Raw genomic sequence first — 18551 nt, forward strand, 5'->3', positions numbered from 1 at the left:
ATTGTTAAACCTTTGAATCAAATCCTTATGTGATATAATTGCCATGCATCAAGTTGAGGACTTGTGGTTTAAGTATTAGCAGATACTTGGAATACATCACTGTCAGAGCTAAAGCTGCCAACAAAGTAACATTTCACCATCATTTGGCAATTAATGGAACCAATGGAAAACAGCTGAAGAATGATAAAATAAGTGTGGTCCTTTTTGGATTGTGATACCTTCACTTTGGAGTTTTTACTAGTGGAGATACATTAAGCGCCTTTAATATTTTATTTTTCACCAATTTTTTAAGACAGGCTTCCTTATCTGGAACTTTGGTTACTCTTAATGTTTGTTTTTTTTTTTTTTTTTGGCCAGGCAGGAAAATGATTGGTGTGATATCCTTGTTGTGATTATACATGGGTACCTAAAGTTTGATTCCCCATGAAATCTCTCTCCCTCTCTCCTATCTATCTATCCAGTGGTGGGATTCAAATAATTTAACAACCGGTTCTCTGCCCTAATGACCAGCTGGGTAGGCGTGGCTTGGTGGTCATATGACTGTGTGGGCATGGCCAACTCAACGTCACTCACATCGATGGGCGCTTCGCCTTAACTTTTACAATGTAATAAGGGTTAACCAGAGAAGCAGTTTCTATAAACAGGGCAATAAAGATTAGGCTAGAAACACCATCAGAATGTTCCTTTCCTGCCTTCCTTACATTAGTCCTGTAAAGTGGAAAAAAACAAAATAAGATTACTTCCAATAACCGATTCTTCAAACTGCTTAGAAAGTTAACAACTGGTTCTCCCGAATAGGTGCGAACTGGCTGAATCCCACCATCTATCTATCTATCTATCTATCTATCTATCTATCTATCTATCTATCTATCTATCCAGGGATGGGCTGCTGGGGGTTCGCAGGGATTCGGGAGAACCTCTAGCTAAGACTCTAGCAGTTCGGAGAACCCCCAAATCCCACTCCTGGCTGGCCCACCGCACCCCACCCCTCCCAGGAGTCCCCACACGGTCTGTTTTGGATGCAGGTAAATGCAGGGCGCACGCAGAGTCTCGAGGAGGGTGAAAAATGGGCCTACCAGAAGTTCAGGCCCATTTCCGGCCTCCAGTGCCTGGGGAGACCATTTTCACCCTCCCGGAGGCCTGGAGAAAGATTCTGGAGCCTGGGGAGGGCAAAAACGCCTCCCACCCACCGTGGTGCAGGAGGCCAACTAAGCCATTCCCACCATGGCCATACCTACCCAGCAACCGGGGAGAGAACCCCTTGCTAAAATTTTTGAAGCCCACCCCTGTATCTATTGATCCCATCTCTATCTATCTATCAATCATCTATCTATCCATCCATCTCTTCAGAAACGTGATTGGACTTTTTCTTCAGTAAGAAAAGAGTGCCATGAGTACAGTGATAGAGAATTTTATCTTCAGTTGAGAAAAGTTTTTAAAGAACAATATCTGATTCTTTATGTGGCAGGATGTTATGTATGGATGTACTTGAAACCTGAATCTTCGGGAAAACATTCTGAACCAAAAGAGTGAAGATTTTCCAAGGTATAAGCTGGGGAAGGCTCTGCTGTCATGTTATTTTCTTGGTGTAAGATAAAGGCATAAGTACTGGATTGTAGCTGGTTTGATTGAAAGCCTAATATAATGCCACAGCAAAAAGGACAGTCAAGCCAAGGGCATAATAAAAGATTGAGAAAAATTCTTTTCCTTCTGTCACATTAATTCTGAAGCTGCTCTGAAGTGCTAATAGAAAACAGAAGTAGCCATGCAGTGAAATAGTACACAAAGATCTTGGTGATTGGTAACTCCATCTAAAGACAGACAATTTAATATTTTTTTAAACAAAAAAAAAAAGTTTATATGCAAGTATTCTCTGAACCAATGGAGAACGGAACAGCGCTGGGACTGCAATTTTTTACTTTGCTAGGCTAACAAATAAAAAGAAAGCCGAATACAAGTTTGCTTAGATCCGGCTCCATTGGAGAACTGCTCTCCTTCCAGCTACTAATTATCATTTTTGTCGTCCCAAAGGAGGAAGAGTAGCTGCTAAGCATCCTTGCTTCATACCAAGCTGATATTTGTTTGGCTTTCAGATTAATACAACCCTGTCTGATTTGCATTTTGTGAACTTAAAGAGAAACGGGAATGCAATCATGCTTTGGGTTTCACACTTCTGTGATCAAAAAAATCCATATAACTGGAAAGATTATTTTTATATATATACATTTGTTGTTGTTAGTTGCAAAGTCATGTCTGACCCATCACGACCCCATGGACAATGTTCCTCCAGGCCTTCCTGTCCTCTACCATCCTCTGGTGTCCTTTTAAGCTCACGCCTACTGCTTCAGTGACCCCATCCAGCCACCTTGTTCTCTGTCGTCCCCTTCTTCTTTTGCCCTCAATCTTTCCCAGCATTAGGTTCTTCTCCAGTGAGTCCTTCCTTCTCATTAGGTGGCCAAAGTATTTGAGTTTCCTCTTCAGGATCTGGCCTTCTAAAAAGCAGTCAGGGTTGATCTCTCTAGGACCGACTGGTTGGATCGTCTGGCAGTCCAAGGGACTCGCAAGAGTTTTCTCCAGCACCAGAGTTCAAAGGCCTCAATTCTTTGATGCTCAGCCTTTCTTAAGGTCCAACTTTCACATCCATACATTGCAACTGGAAAAACCATAGCCTTGACTATACACATTTTTGTTGGCAGGGTGATGTCTCTGCTTTTTAGTGTGCTGTCTAGATTTGCCATAATTTTTCTCCCCAGGAGCAAGCGTCTTTTAATTTCTTGGCTGCAGTCCCCATCTGCGGTGATCTTGATCATACATACATACATACATACATACATACATACATACATACACATACATACATACACACACACACACACACACACACATATGTAGGTCTTTGATTATTCGGGTTTTCTCCCGCATAAAATTGGAAGTGTCTTGGCGACATTTCGACAAAGTCTCATTCGTCATCTTCAGGCTGGTGTTTTCGGCTTTGTGCTTCTAGGAGCAATGTGAGATTGCTCCTAGAAGCACGAAGCCGAAAACACCAGCCTGAAGATGATGAATGGGACTTCGTCAAAACGTCGCCATGACACTTCCAATTTTACACGGGAGAAAATCCGAATAACCAAAGACCTACATACAGATACCCGCAAGAACTTCAGAAAACATATATATATGAAAGTGAGTGCAAATATATGCATGATAGCACCTGCTAAAAGATATACTTCCATAGATTGCTTTGAATACAACCTTTTTCCAACCATTTTTTTAAAAAAAATTCTAGGGCAAGAGTTGTCTAAGATTAATTTCCTCATTTACTCTGCTGAGAGCACTTTAGTTGGCTCTAGAGCTGTGCTGCTTCCAAGCTGTGGTGATTACAGTCAAGGCCTAATTGGGGTTGTGTGTGTGTGTATGTGTGTGTGTGAAACTAAGCAATTCCAAAAGCTTGCGACTCTGAGTAAATACAACATCTTAAAGCAGCCATGTTTTTTCCACACTTCTACAGATGTCTGTGAAAAGATGGGACTGCTTTAATGAGCGACAGTGAGGCCGCTGTGCTAGCTTGAGTTCCAAAGCACAATTTCTGTCTTGGTTTTGATACACGCACAGCATCAGATTTTATTTTACAAAAGGTACATATTTTAGGCATTTATCTTAACCAGGTGATATTCTTTCAGTGTATTTTGTTTTGTTTTGTTTTTTAATTTGATTTATATGCCGCCCTTCTCTGAAGACTCAGGGCGGCTTACAATGTGCTCAGCAATAGCGTTGTTTGTTTGTATTTGCCATCTTTAAAACATGACTCTACAACTTTTGTCCTGCCATTGGCACTACCCTGCCATTGGCATTTGTTATGACAATTTTAAAACTAGTCATGAATATTTAGAGACAATTCTATGCAACTGTCCTTTTTACTGGGACTTGGGGGGAAAAAAATATTGGGAATCTAAGGAAGTTGAACTTACCTGTGGAAATGATGCAAGTGGAAAGCAAGGCAAAATGGTGCATACTGTATTTTAGCACAATGATATAATTTTGGGTATTTTTTTAACCCTAGAGCAAATGGTAAATGAGTGGCAGCTTGGATTAACATGATTTAACAGAATCCAAATGTAACCATAAGTCTCTTCAAACAAGAAGATTTGAAATTAACTCTCAACTCCCCCCTCCCAAAAAAAGGTGTCAGTTATCATAGACTATTGCAGCCAGAACTCAAAATTTAGAAAATATTAACTATGGCCTTGAGTGACACCATGACAAAAAATGTCAAAATGCCAAGGCATATATTTGCAATATACCATTACATCATAGTACGAAAATAACAGAAGAGATTGAAGACCCCAAAAATTTGTGGTTGAAGGTAAAATGGTTGGAAATATTAGAATGGAGACAACCAGGCTGCCATGGTTTATCCAGAGATTTGATGAGACCAACAAACATACAATTTTCTAGCAACTTTTATTTCATATATGTGTAATTAACCCCTAAATCACAATCTCTCTCTCTCTCTCTCTCTCTCTCTCTCTCTCTCTCTCTCTCTCTCTCTCTCTCTCTCTCTCTCTCTCTCTCATAGGTGGAGAGGTAGAATAACATCTTATGGAAGGAAGGAAAGAAATCAGAGTAAACTCAGCTACAGGACTTTCAACTTCTTCCTTGCTCTTACAGGGCTTTGAGTAAGTCACAATAATGCTGAAGCAATGCCTGACTGATTCCCGCCCCCCCCCCCAATTCTAGGACATTTCCTGGACAGTGGACAAGTCAGTAGAGTTTTCTTGGCAAGCCCCAAAGGTGGTTTTTCCAGGCGGCAACTGGATTTTCTTGTTTTTCTTTGAAGATGTATCACTTTTCATCCAAGACGCTGAAAAATGAGAAGTGAAACGTCTTCAAAGAAAAACAAGGAAGTCTAATTGCTTCTTGAAAAGGCACTTTTGGGACAACCATGACCTGGATGACAGAGAATCTCCATAAACATTTTTCTTGGGAAGGGTTTTTTTTTTTTTTCAGAAGTGGTTTGCAATTGCCTCCTTCCTAGACTTGAGAGAAAGTGACTGATCCAAAGTAACCCAGCTGGTTTTGTGCCTAAGGCAGGACCAGGATAGCTTCCTGGTTTCTAGCCTTGTGCTTCACCTCTACATTAAACTGGCTCTCTGTTTGATTTATACAGAATATTCTGTATATTATACAGAATGCTGGGTAGGCCATGTTACAAAAATGCCAGACTATCACATCCCCAAACACTCCTCTATGGTAACCTGTCTCAAAGAAAGTGATTGCATGGTGGACAAAGGAAGTGATACAAAGACATGTTGAAAGCCTCCTTCAAGTCCCTGGATATCGACACCACCTCCTGGGAAATCCTGGCACAAGATCGATCGACATGGCGCATGGTGATCCACCAAGGCTGCCAGACATCTGAGGACAGAAGAACAACCATAGCACAAGAGAAGCGAGAACTCTGCAAAACCAGAGCTGCAAATGCTGCAAAAATGGTGCCCACACCAGAGGTGGGTTTCAGCAGGTTCTGACCAGTTCTGGAGAACCGGTAGCAGAAATTTTGAGTAGTTCGGAGAACCGGTAGTAAAAATTTTGACTGACCCTGCCCACATCTATTCTCTGCCTTCCGAATCAGAGCCGATTGGGAGGAAATGGGGATTTTGCAGTAACCTTCCCCTGGAGTGGGGTGAGAATGATGATTTTATAGTATCCTTCCCCTGGAGTAGAGTGGGAATGGAGATTTTACAGAATCCTTCCCCTGGATTGGGGTGGGAATGGAGATTTTACAGAATCCTTCCCCTGGATTGGGGTGGGAATGGAGATTTTGTAGTATCTTTCTCCCAGGAGTGAGGAGGGAATGGGGATTTTACAGTATCCTTCCCCTGCCATGCCCACCAAGCCACGCCCACCAAGCCATGCCATGCCTACCAAGCCACACTCACAGAACTGGTAGTAAAAAAATTTGAAACCGACCACTGGCCCACACATGTCTGCCCGACATGTGGCAGAACATTTCGTGCCCATATAGGCCTTATCAGCCACCTGCGGACACATCGTGGACAGCTCACAACCTGTTAGATGTCAAGGTCCTCTTCGAACACGATGGACGGACATCATGCTTTTTAAAATGTTACTACATCTACAAGCAGCAGCTGTCCATTTCACCTTGGTTTTCCAGGTGTGCCTAAAATAGGAAATTGTGTTTGTCTGTGCTAATAATTAAGGCCCGATGACTAAATCAGTAAACAGTCAGTCAAATTGTCTCAATGAATTCAGGATGGGAAAACGGATTCAAGGTAACGAAATAAAGAGAGCAATAACCATTCTCTGAATCCGGTGCGTCCCTGAAAAAAAATTGAATCTCACATTCGTTCTTTCAAGCTTTCATAAGGAAGAGAGAATGAAAATTCAGCAAAAATATGTGGTTCAGTCTTGGGAAATTGATTCCGAAACTCGGTCACCTGAGGGGGATTGATTAAAACAAAACAATTTAAAACAGTAATTTAAATCATGGAGAGAGAGAGAAAATACCTCACGTGGACCACAGTTAAATTATTGACTCAAAACAAAGTTCCAGGATTGTCATCCTTGAAACCCTTAACTGATTGCTGAAATGTTTAAATTTTGATTTGGAACTAAATACTCTTTATAATAGGGTCAGGATCTGCTTCTTAATTAAAAGAGCTGCTGCTCTAGCCAATTTAGTGGTGCCACAAAAATATATCTCACCCATCCCATTCTTTGCCCATAAGTTTTAATCAGGGGAAATTGAAGTCTGGTGCGCGTAAGTGAATGTATAATCAGTTTTCAATGTTTTCTGTGTGTACAAAAAAAAAAAATCTGTCTCTAAGATGAACATCTCAGACTTGTAAGAAATGATTAATGAGGACATTACTCAAAATGTAAAATATTATACTTCTGTGATGGAAAAAGCCAACACAATCCCAGATCAAGGCAAAAAAAAAAAAAAGTTGTTTAAAAACAATAGTCAATAAGCCGAAAAACATTCTTGTTTATAAAAACAGCAAAAGGAGAAACTGAGAAGCCAGTGTGTTGTAGTTAAAGAATGCTAGGCTAGAAATCAGGATTTGCCGCAGTCTTAAATAAGATGCCAGCTGGGTGACTTTGGGCCAGTCGCTTCCACTCGGCCCCAGGAAGGAAGCAATGGCAAATCACTTGTGAAATATGTTGCCAAGCAAACTGCAAGGATGGGTACAATTAAAACTGACTTAAAGGCATACATGTGTGCATCCCCACACATCTCTCTCTCACACACAGACATACAGGTGCACATGGCAAAGGATTCCTAGGTATGCTTCAAAAAAAGGAAAACCCAGGAAACTCTGTGGGTGGAATCACTCACACAAACACAAACACACACACACAATACTCAAAATGGTGTCTGTGACTGTGTGATTTAAACTATCCTTTTTTTAATATGTTGTACATACAAAAAAACAAACAAAACCCATATACTAGTGCAGGGGTCAGCAACCTGCGGCTCTGGAGCCGCATGTGGCTCTTTCGCCCCTCCGCTGTGGCTCCCTGTCACTCAAAATATGCATCACAGCCACCAATGTGCGACACCTGCCGGCACACGGTTTATTGAGCTTTTCAACCCCCGGGAGGCCAATGATGGATAAATCCAAGAAAAGGAAAGTTTCAGAAGAAAACAAAATGTTTAATTCGACTACATATGCTAGTTTTGTGGCCGCTCAAGAAATAGTCAGGCACGAGAAGGGTTTTGTGGCTCCCGGTGTTTTCTTTTCTGTGGAAAATGGGTCCAAATGGCTCCTTTGATGGCATAATTCTGTCCACCACCCTGATATTTGACTTCCTTGCCCAACACAGAATACAGAATAACAAAGTTGGAAGGGACCTTGGAAGTCTTCAAGCCTAACCCCCTTGTTGCGCAAGAGACCCTGCACCATTCAAGACAAATGTCTGCCCAATATTTCCCTTAAACAGCTTAAATGGCAGTCTAATCTCTTCTTAAATTAAAAACAGATGTCTAGGGAGATTCTCAGTCATCCAGGTCATGGTTTTCCCAAAGGTGCTTCTTTCTTTCTTTCTTTCTTTCTTTCTTTCTTTCTTTCTTTCTTTCTTTCTTTCTTTCTTTCTTTCTTTCTTTTTCTCTTTCTTTCTTTCTTTCTTTCTCTTTCTTTCTTCCTTCCTTCCTTCCTTCTTCCCTTCCTTCCTTCCTGAAGGCGTTTTACTTCTCATTTGAGAAGCTTCTTCACTTCTGATTGAATGGTGGGGAACAGAAGGATTTATATTCCTTGCAGTCATCTGGTCATTATTACTCTTTCTGAAAGCTGTTGCCTCTTGAAAAAGCACTTTTCGGTTAAAAACAGGCGCCTGTTGAACCCAGGTGTCAAACTTGCCGCATCACATTGCCGTCACATGACTGACCGCGATGTTTTATTCCCTTCGCAAAGCTGGGGTGGGCGTGGCCTGCATGGGACGCATCCGGCCCACAGGCCGCCAGCTTGACACCCCTGCTGCAGAAAGATCTGTCTCTTCAGAATGTTTGCATTTGCTTCGTCTCCCCGTTTCTCGAATGCTTCTCCTTTTCATCTTTTTCTACCTTATTCTTGGATTTCTCTTAAGTGGCACTTTGGAGCCACTGTAGCGGATGCTGCTAATGAAGGCGTCGTTTTTCTGTGACATCGAATCTTTCTGAAGCCTCCCTGACTGCTCGCCCTCCGACCATTAAATTGGGAGACCGTCATCACAATCACATTAGGATACAGACTTGCCCAGAAAAATCAGTAATGATGATGCTTAGACTTTTTAAAATGTATGTGTGTGTGTGTGTGTGTGTGTATGCAAAAAATTAAAATCTCGGGTGTTTTCCCACGTCATTATAAATAAGTTGGTTAAAATAATTAAAATCCTGGTTAAAATCCCAGCTTAAAATCTTCTAAAAATCCTTGCAGAGCACACTGCAAGGTCCTTTAAAACCTCAGCTAAAATCCTACCAGTGACTAAAAGTTTTTCTTAAAGCAACGTTATCTTTTAACCAACTTATTTATAATGATGCGGGAAAACACCCGAGATTTTAATTTTTTGCATATGCACACCCGCGAAAACTTAAGAAGACATATATACTTACATATACATATACATATACATATACATATACATATACATATACATATACATATACATATACATACATACATACATACATACATACATACATACATACATACATATATATATATATATATATATATATATATATATATATATATATATATATATAAATCAGATTTCATCAACTAGTATATCGGTCACACAATACGTTGATACTCAGGGGGAAAACAGAAAAGTAGCGAGAGCAGGCACCAACTTGGTGCAGTTGTGCCAGCCTCTTTGCTGGGGGAAAAAAAATGCCATCGAACCTAATTCTTGATTAATTACATGTTACATAAAGCACAAAGGATTATACTGTAGCTTGCTTCAGCTCATCACTGAATGCTGAGCTGCCAAATATTTCATTCTGTTTGATTCAGCCTTAAGCCTTTGGTTCCCTGATATTCAGCCAACAAATGCAACCCAATCCTTAATATGGAAAGCTATTTTTTTTTTAAAACACACTGGTTGTGGTAAGAACAGGCAGCCGAATAAAGCTTGTCTTGTAGCTGTGGAGGTTGTGATTGATTTTTTTTTTTCCCACTGCATTGTCAGCGTCTTATTTTTGAAATCCTACTAAGGAGTTTGGGCATGTAAAATAATTTCAGATTTTGAGAATTTAGTAATGAAGAAACCGGTAAAGCACAAACAGGGCAAGTTTTGACACGCACTAATTTACCCACTCCGTCTTTACCCTAACACAGAATGATGAAATCCAGAGTTTACTGTGCCTAAAAAGTGAGTGTGAATTCCATTATAAGAAGAACGTACATTTGCTTCAAAAATATGCCTCATCCCAAATCATAGCATTTGTTTGTTTGTTTATTGCAGCATTTGGGTGCTGCTTATAATAATAATAAAAAAATCAAAATACAGGTAGTCCTTAACTTACAACATTTACAGTTCATTTAGTGATAATTCGAAGTTAACAATTGCACTGAAAAAAGTGACTTGTGATCATTTTTCACACTTATGACCGTTGCAGCATCCCCAGAGTCCCTCCCTCCCTCCTCTCTATCTTCTCTCTATTCCCTCCGTCCCTCACTTTCTCCTTCCTTCCTTCCTTCCTTCCTTCCTTCCTTCCTTCCTTCCTTCCTTCCTTCCTTCCTTCCCTCCCTCCCTCCCTCCCTCCCTCCCTCCCTCCCTCCCTCCCTCCTATCTTCTCTCTATTCCCTCCCTCCCTCACTTTTTCCTTCCTTTCTTCCTTTCTTCCTTCCTTCCTACCTACCTACCTACCTACCTACCTACCTACCTACCTACCTACCAACCTGCCTTCCATTGAGGACCTGTATACTGCACAAGTTAAAAAGTGAAATATTTACAGACCCCTCGCATCCTGGACATAAACTGTTTCAACTCCTACCCTCAAAACGATGCTATAGAGCACTGCACACCAGAACAACTAGGCACAAGGACAGTTTTTTCCCAAACGCCATCACTCTGCTGAACAAATAATTCCCTCAACACTGTCAAACTATTTACTAAGTCTGCACTACTATTAAACTTCTCATTGTTCCCACCATCCATCTCCTTCCACTTATGACTGTATGACTGTAACTTTGTTGCTTGGATCCTTATGATTTATATTGATATTGTTTCCTGATTGCTTATTTGTACCCTATGACTATCTTTAAGTGTTGTACTTTATGATTCTTGATGAATGTTATCTTTTCTTTTATGTACACTGAGAACATATGCACCAAGACAAATTTCTTGTGTGTCCAATCACACTTGGCCAATAAAGAATTCTATTCTATTCTATTCTGTCCTGTCCTGTCCTGTCCTGTCCTGTCCTGTCCTGCCTGTCCTGTCCTGTCCTGTCCTGTCCTATCCTATCCTATCCTATCCTATCCTATCCTATCCTATCTTCCTTTCTTCCTTTCTTCCTTTCTTCCTTCCTTCCTTCCTTCCTTCCTTCCTTCCTTCCTTCCTGTGGCAGAGATTCTTAAATCCACATTCTTTCCCCAAGCTTTCCCCAAGGTAATTGTAAAAGGCTGATTTGCACACCTGTCTTCTGCAAGGATGTTGCTGAATCCCTGGAATACACCATGGAATTAGTCTGCCATAATTTGGAGGGATCAATAGGGATTTAGCCATTAACACTGATATCAAAGACAATATGCTTCTGAATGCTGATTTCTAGAGAACTGGGGTGAAAAGGTTCTAATGGATTGACGTTTCGATCGGACTCATCATGTTTGAGAATGTTAGTAACAGAACGGTGGACTAAGTCATCCAGATATTCTTAAATCACATTCTTCCTACGGCCCATTTCCTTTCAAAAGCTGGTTTCACAGTCTTTTCCTGTCAACCAGGGAATCTGGTTAACCTGGTAGAACCTGATTAGAATTCTTTGGATGACCAATTATTCTACTTTTTAAGGATAACTTCGTCACTTGGAACACAGAGGGGCCACAGGCACCCCAAAACATTCTTTCACAAAATCTTCTAACTAATTTCATTTAACTTTTGACCTTCTGCAATTCAAGCACTGGGGAGAACTCTATGAACTTTCTCTATTTCTTGGGGAGAGAGAGAGGATTTCATCAAGAGAAAGAAAAGGCAAAATGGGAGGAATACTTATCCTGTTCCTGCTTCAGCCCCACCATCCATTAAAGTCCAAACATGAGCTCACTCGAGAGAAGTTATCCTTAACAGAAAAAGAGAAGGTTGCTTTTTTCTGGTTCAGAGACATTTGCATGTCCATTATTTATTTGTTTATGGGAATCATTTGTCAGTAGATAAGGAATCAGAATACCAAATACAAGCTGGATGGATACGACCTCATAGATGACCCTCACTCTGTTAAGGACCTTGGAGTACTCATCTCAAATGATCTAAGCAGCAGAACTCACTGTAACAGCATTGCCAAAAAAGTCATTAAGAGTTGTAAACCGAATCTTGCGAAGCTTCTTCTCTGGTAACATTGTACTGCAAACTAGGGCATACAAAACCTTTGCTAGACCAATTCTCGAATAAGCTCATCTGCCTGGAATCCGCACTGTATCTCAGACATTAATACAATTGAGTGAGCCCAGAGGTATTTCACAAGAAGAGTCTTCCACTCCTTTGCTCGCAACAGAATACCTTACGACACCAGGCTTGAAATTTTGGGCTTGGACAACCTAGAACTACGCCACCTACGGTCTGACTTAAGTGTAGTACACAAAATTATCCAATACAACATACTACATATCAATGACTACCTCAGCTTCAACCGCAATAATACACAAGCACACAATAGATACAAAATCAAGGTAAACTGCTCCAAACCCGATTGCAGAAAATACAACTTCAGCAACAGAGTGGTCAATGCCTGGAATGCACTACCTGACTCTGTGGTTACATCCTCAAACCCTCATAACTTTAACCTTAAACTGTCTACTGTTGACCTTGTCCCATTCCTAAGAGGTCTGTAAGGGTGTGCATAAGTGCACCAGCTTGCCTTCCATCCCTGTCCTACTATCCCCATTTATTCCTACCCATTTCCTGTGTTCATATCCATGTTTATACTTGTTCCTGTCATCTCGTACATGTTTGACAAACTAAATAAATAATAATAAAAATCTACATGCAAATCCACAAAAATGATAGCAAAGAAGGTAGAGGTATATGGGCAGCTGGAAAAAAAAAGTCAGAGGAAGTGAAAGGACAGTTTGGGCTAGTAAGTTTTTCATTTTTGGCTGAAATGGGATTTAGAGAGTGGGAGTTTTTTTCTGAAAAGCAGGATCTGCTGTCCTTCAGAACTTAGAGCCCGAGGTGCTCATTTCATTTCTGCTTACTGGTAGTGCAGGAACAGCTGGAACCCTTCTTAATCTTACAAGGGCTCCTCTATACTGCCAACTGATATTGGCAGTAAAATTTCTCCAGCAGGTTCATTTCCAGTTTTCCTTCCATTTGATAAAAGAAAATTTCCTTTTTGAATGGCTTGCCAAATGAGAGGAGAATATCCATTAAACTCTCATGGCTGGGACATTGCATCATGGAGTGGCTGGGGAATGTGGGCAAATGTCCAGACTTTCAGGGTATGTATGAATGTCTGGTAGACACAGTCTTTCTAATTTTCAGATACAGTAAAACCTTCCAATAAGACCCGTAAACAAACTCCTGCCACTAGCCTTTAACATTATTCTTATTGCCAGACTTGCTGCTATTCCTTTCTTTGGAGAAACGTGTCCATTGGAAAATTTCAAATGTCCATTCCTGCTGGTGCTATCCTGAACAATAGGTCATTGCTTCAACAGTTGCAGTTAGGGCTAGTAGTCTAGGACAACTTGGCATGGTCAACTCGCCATGGCCAACTCATGGCGGGACAACTTACCAGAGTCACAGGAAAACTCACCACAGGACCAGTTACACTAATATCAAAGAAAGTGTTTTGGCTCGCTGGTGGTCAGCAGAGCTGGCAGCAGAGTCAGACAATGAGGAGGTTGGGGAGGAACTTGGGCCAGTCCTGCGGGCTGGGAAAAGCTCGGACAAGGACTCTGCATCGGAGGCAGAGAGGGAGTTAGACAGCAACGAGGCAGAGGAATAGCTGGAGCCTGTTTCCAGTGTGCGCATGCACAGAGCTACCAGAAGATAACAACAACTCAGAAAGCAGGGTCGACTTGGGAGTAAAACCACACCTTGGAGATGATTGGCCCCTCCGATAGGAAACAAAAGAGGAGCGAACAGGGAATGGGCTTTTGCAATTAGTTCATTCGGTCGTTTCAAGAGTGGAAAGTTCTGTCCGTGACTCTAAGAGAGTCTGTGCCAAGTTTTGGCTTACACTGCCTTTGGACACTAGTTATCTGGCAGCTTTCCAAGCGAGATAAGGTGTCTTGATAAATATTCCTTTGAAAAACTGTTTGGATAAGCCTTGCTGACTGTGAATGAAAGGAATTCACAGTCGTGTAAATAAAAGTGGTTTTGCCGGGACCAAGACTCTGCTTCCTGCTTTTTAAGGGAGCTTAGGTCAGAACAGAAATGGTGGAATAGAATCATTAAATAAAGGATGCAAAAGGACAAAAATTAAAGTATCTTTTTAATCACTTTAAATGTTTCAATTGAATTGCTGAATTGTCCCACAGTGAGTTGTCTCATCGCAAGTTGGCCACAGTAAGTTGGCCATGGTGAATTGGTTCAGCAAATTGGACACACCAAATTGTCTCATTCTGGTACCCAAGTGCCCTAGGAGTCAGGTCGTTCCTCTTCAGCTAGACTTTTATTGTTATTATTGTTCCTCCTCAATGTTGACTTTAGCAGCTAGATTGAGCTAGAATTGTTTTGTCTGCTCAGAATATGCTAGGAATAGGAAAACCACGCACAAACTGAATCAATAGAAATAATATAATAAAGAAACAGAGTATATACTAGTCCAGGCCTTCATGGCCAGTATCTGTTGGGGATTGTTGATCTTCAGGGTTTGTGGTTTAGACAATGGATGAGTGTCTAAACCACAGATCCTGGTGATTCACCGGCAACCGCAGCTGGCATCTTCAGAGATAAAGTGATTGGCTATGCAACTGTGCAGGGACTGACTGCATTTCTGTCTTTATAGCCCAATGACCTCACTTCTGGCCGGGTGACTCTCTGTCACTTGCCTTTGGTCTGCTTAGCAACTAACTTAATAACTGCTTTGCTTAGCAATTGAAATTTTGTCTCCAACAATTATGATAGTAAATCGAGGATTGCCTAATTCTTTTTCCTAACTTGACAAAACTTGCCACTTGAGCAGAACAAAGAGTCAACTCAAAAATATGAATTGAGATCTGAGTGCATTTTTATGGCAAAAAAACTCAAAGGAGGCCTTTCACAAGCTTCTTTTGACTTTTTTTTTTTTTACTATAACCTAAATCTCTGGGTGAGTGGCACACTCAGAGATATGTGTGATCTCCCATATAGCAAAGTTTTGACCTTTTGTGTGTGTGTGCGTGTATGTGTATTGATCGATCCATCGATCCATCTATCTGTCTATCTAATCTATACATCCATTGATCCATCCATCCATCCATCATCTATCTATCTATCTATCTGTCTGTCTGTCTGTCCCTCCCTCCCTCCCTCCCTCCCTCCCTCCCTCCCTCCATCCATCCATCCATCTATCTATCTATCTATCTATCTATCTATCTATCTATCTATCTATCTATCTAATCTATCCATCCATTGATCCATCCATCCATCATCTATCTATCTGTCTGTCTGTCCGTCCGTCCGTCCATCCGTCCTTCCATCCATCCATCCATCCATCCATCCATCCATCCATCCATCCATCCATCCATCTATCTATCTATCTATCTATCTATCTATCTATCTATCTAATCTATCTATCTAATCTATCCATCTATCCATACATTGATCCATCCATCCATCCATCCATCCATCATCTATCTATCCATCCATCCATCCATCCATCCATTATCTATCTATCTATCTATCTATCTATCTATCTATCTATCTATCTATCTATCTGTATAATTATGTATATTATGTTGTGTGATGAGGTATGTGTATACCTACACACATACACATAAAGAGAAGGAGAAAAAAAATTCATATACACAGATCAACCACAGGTACATAAGTATCAACCACAAGTTGAATGCAAAATAATGAATCTAGATAACTGTAATTCTTGCAAATATCACTCATTCTGTTAAAAAAAATCTTCTGCTATTCATGTCTTGTGTGCTGGAGGTGGAAAAGGTGCTAGTGGAAATTTATGAAATCAACATCTACATTTCTTCTTTACCTCTAATCTTTGTACTGGAATAGATCATAATATTTCTAACTCTAGTTGATAAATCTGACACTATAAGTCTGTTAAGAAGGAAAAACAGTTGTCATCGCATATTATAGAACTGAAAGAATGTCCTCAGCCCAAGACATAATTTCTGCTGAGGCACGTATTTGCATTTCATAAGAAATATAGGGTGTTTCTTCTCTTTCCCGAATAGGACTCCGTCTCTTGCTGGAACAAAACCAAATAAATAGATAACAAATACATCCACTCAAATCAAGACACAAGACAGAATTCCATTTCCAGGTGCTCCTTTGTAAACCAATAATTATGGCTCCCTCTGTGGGCCCCGGATTTATTTCATTTCCATGTAAAATATCGTTGCCTCGATAATGGGTCAGCTGCAATATTGTTCTACTTCTATGGTTACCCACAGTTATGCTAATTGTATGATAAGGCCCATGTTATTAGATTCCGCATTTCATTTTTGGTAATACTGCTCAGTGGGATGCTTGTGAAAACCTCACTTAATGCTATAGACATAACTGCGTCTTATAAATACCAATGCACAATAATAATGTTAAAATAATCTAAAGACTGCCTGTGTCTTAATAAGCACTTATTAGAATGGAAGTGAGTTGTGTGCTGATCATTCTCGTCCACGCTTTCCACGAGTCTAATCTTGTCTTTCTAAAATTAAGATGTCATTTCAGGATGGGATAGAGAGAGTAGCTACACTGCTTCAAGGTCCTTTTCTATTTTTTCCCTGCCTGTGGGGTTTGGGATTTTGCTTTTTAATTTATTAAGAGGAGGAGGAGGAGGAGGAGGAGGAGGAGGAGGAGGAGGAGGAGGAGGGGGGGGACCAAATGAGCAAACAAAAATTTAAAAAAAAATAATTAGAACTATAATATCAGTGAGTGGACCAAGAAATTGCTGGAGTAATAATCCAGAAAATTTTCGAATGTGCAGAAATGGACAAACTTACTTTAGAATTAAATAATAAGGAAGACTCGGAATACTACTTAACTTGGGAAAATTGATATCAATGGATAGAAATTAAAAATAAGGAATGTATAGAATAAAATAAGATATACAATGTGTTTAAATATGTTGATTAAATAGGGATATGTGGGAATAAATGAAGGAAGTTGAAAATTACGTACTGTCAGAAAGACGTTGAATTGTATAATTATTATAGATGTATTTTTGTTATAGATGTATTTTAACTGGATCGGGATGCCTTGTGCACAGTCACTCATGCCTTCGTCATTTCCCGTCTGGACTATTATAATGCTCTCTACATGGGGCTCCCCTTGAGGAGCACCCGGAGGCTCCACCTGGTCCAGAATGCAGCCGCGCGAGTGATAATGGGGGTGACTCGGCACTCCCATGTAACACCCCTCTTGCGCAAGCTGCTCTGGCTCCCGGTGGTCTTCCGGGTGCGCTTCAAGGTTTTGGTTACCACCTTTAAAGCGCTCCATGGCTTAGGACATGGTTACCTACTGGACCGCATTCTGCCACCGTTTTCCTCCCACCGACCGACACGCTCACACAGAGAGGGCCTCCTCAGGGTGCCATTGGCCAAACAATGTCGACTGGCGACCCCCCAGGGGGAGAGCCTTCTCTGTGGGGCTCCTGCCCTATGGAATGAATTGCCCCCGGACATACGAAGGATCCCCGACCTCCATGCCTTCCGTCGAGCTCTGAAGACCCTATTATCTCAGCAAGCCAGTCTGATGGGATAAATGATTTCAAATTGGGTTTTAAAAGTGGTTTAAAATGGTTTTAATTGGAAGTTTTAATTTTGGCCAAAGATTGAATTATTTTAATATGTTTTTTTAATTTTGTCTTGTATGTTGTTTTATCATGGCTGTTCACTGCCCTGAGTCCTTCGGGAGAAGGACGGTATACAAATATAATAAAAACTAAAACTAAAACTAAACTTGTATTTTTGGATTTTAAATGTTAATAAAAGTTTATATATATATAAAAAAGAAATTGTACAGATAGTCCTTGACTAAGCAAGCAAGGCAGTTGTCACACCTGATTTTAATGACCTTTTTTGTGACGGTTGTTAAGCAAATCAGTGCAGTTATTAAGTGAATCCTGCCGTCATTAAACCAATCTGGCTTCCCCATTGACTTTGCTCATTGGAAGCCATCTAGGCAGGTTGCAAATGGAGATCCGTGGGGATCTGCATCAGCCGTAAGTGCGAGGACCTGTCAGAAGTCACCTTTTTCAGTCTCATGGTAACTTTGAACCAGGGATGAAATGCTCCCGGTTCGGACCGGATCACCCGATCCTGTAGCAATGGAGGCGGGTGGTTCGGAGAACCGGTAGCAAAAATCCCTGCCCCCCCCCCATGCCCAGCTGAGCCGCACAATCATCAAAGGCTTTTTTTTTATTATTTTTAAAAGCACTTTTTCTACAACCTCTTCTGCCGAAAAATGCTTTTAAAAGTAAAAAAAAAAAAGCCTCTGATGATTGCGCGGCTCAGCTGGGATTGGCAGAGGCATTTAAAAGAAAAAAACCCTGATCGGGCAACTCAGCTTAGAGCGTCAGAGACATTTAAAAGGAAAAAAAGGTTTTTTTTCTTTTAAATGCCTCTGCCGATCAGGCAACTCAGCTGGGATCGGCAGAGGCGTTTAAAAGAAAAAAAACCTTTTTCTTTTTTGCTGAAGAGGTAGAGAAAATGGTT

The 18551-nt window shown here is 40.8% G+C and overlaps 1 long non-coding RNA gene across 1 annotated transcript in view; it reads left to right on the forward strand.

Moving 5' to 3' along the window:
- The window catches only part of LOC148112284 (uncharacterized), a 260798-nt gene extending 243003 nt beyond the window's left edge, over positions 1 to 17795 (forward strand). Inside the window, exons 3-4 of the long non-coding RNA XR_015729575.1 lie at positions 4577 to 4676; positions 17069 to 17795. This is a non-coding gene — a long non-coding RNA (uncharacterized LOC148112284). The remainder of the gene's footprint in view (positions 1 to 4576; positions 4677 to 17068) is intronic.
- Positions 17796 to 18551: the final 756 nt, after the last annotated feature.

The sequence above is a fragment of the Pantherophis guttatus genome, chromosome 11, assembly GCF_059756535.1.
Source record: "Pantherophis guttatus breed Tessera chromosome 11, ASM5975653v1, whole genome shotgun sequence".
Lineage (NCBI taxonomy): Eukaryota > Metazoa > Chordata > Lepidosauria > Squamata > Colubridae > Pantherophis > Pantherophis guttatus.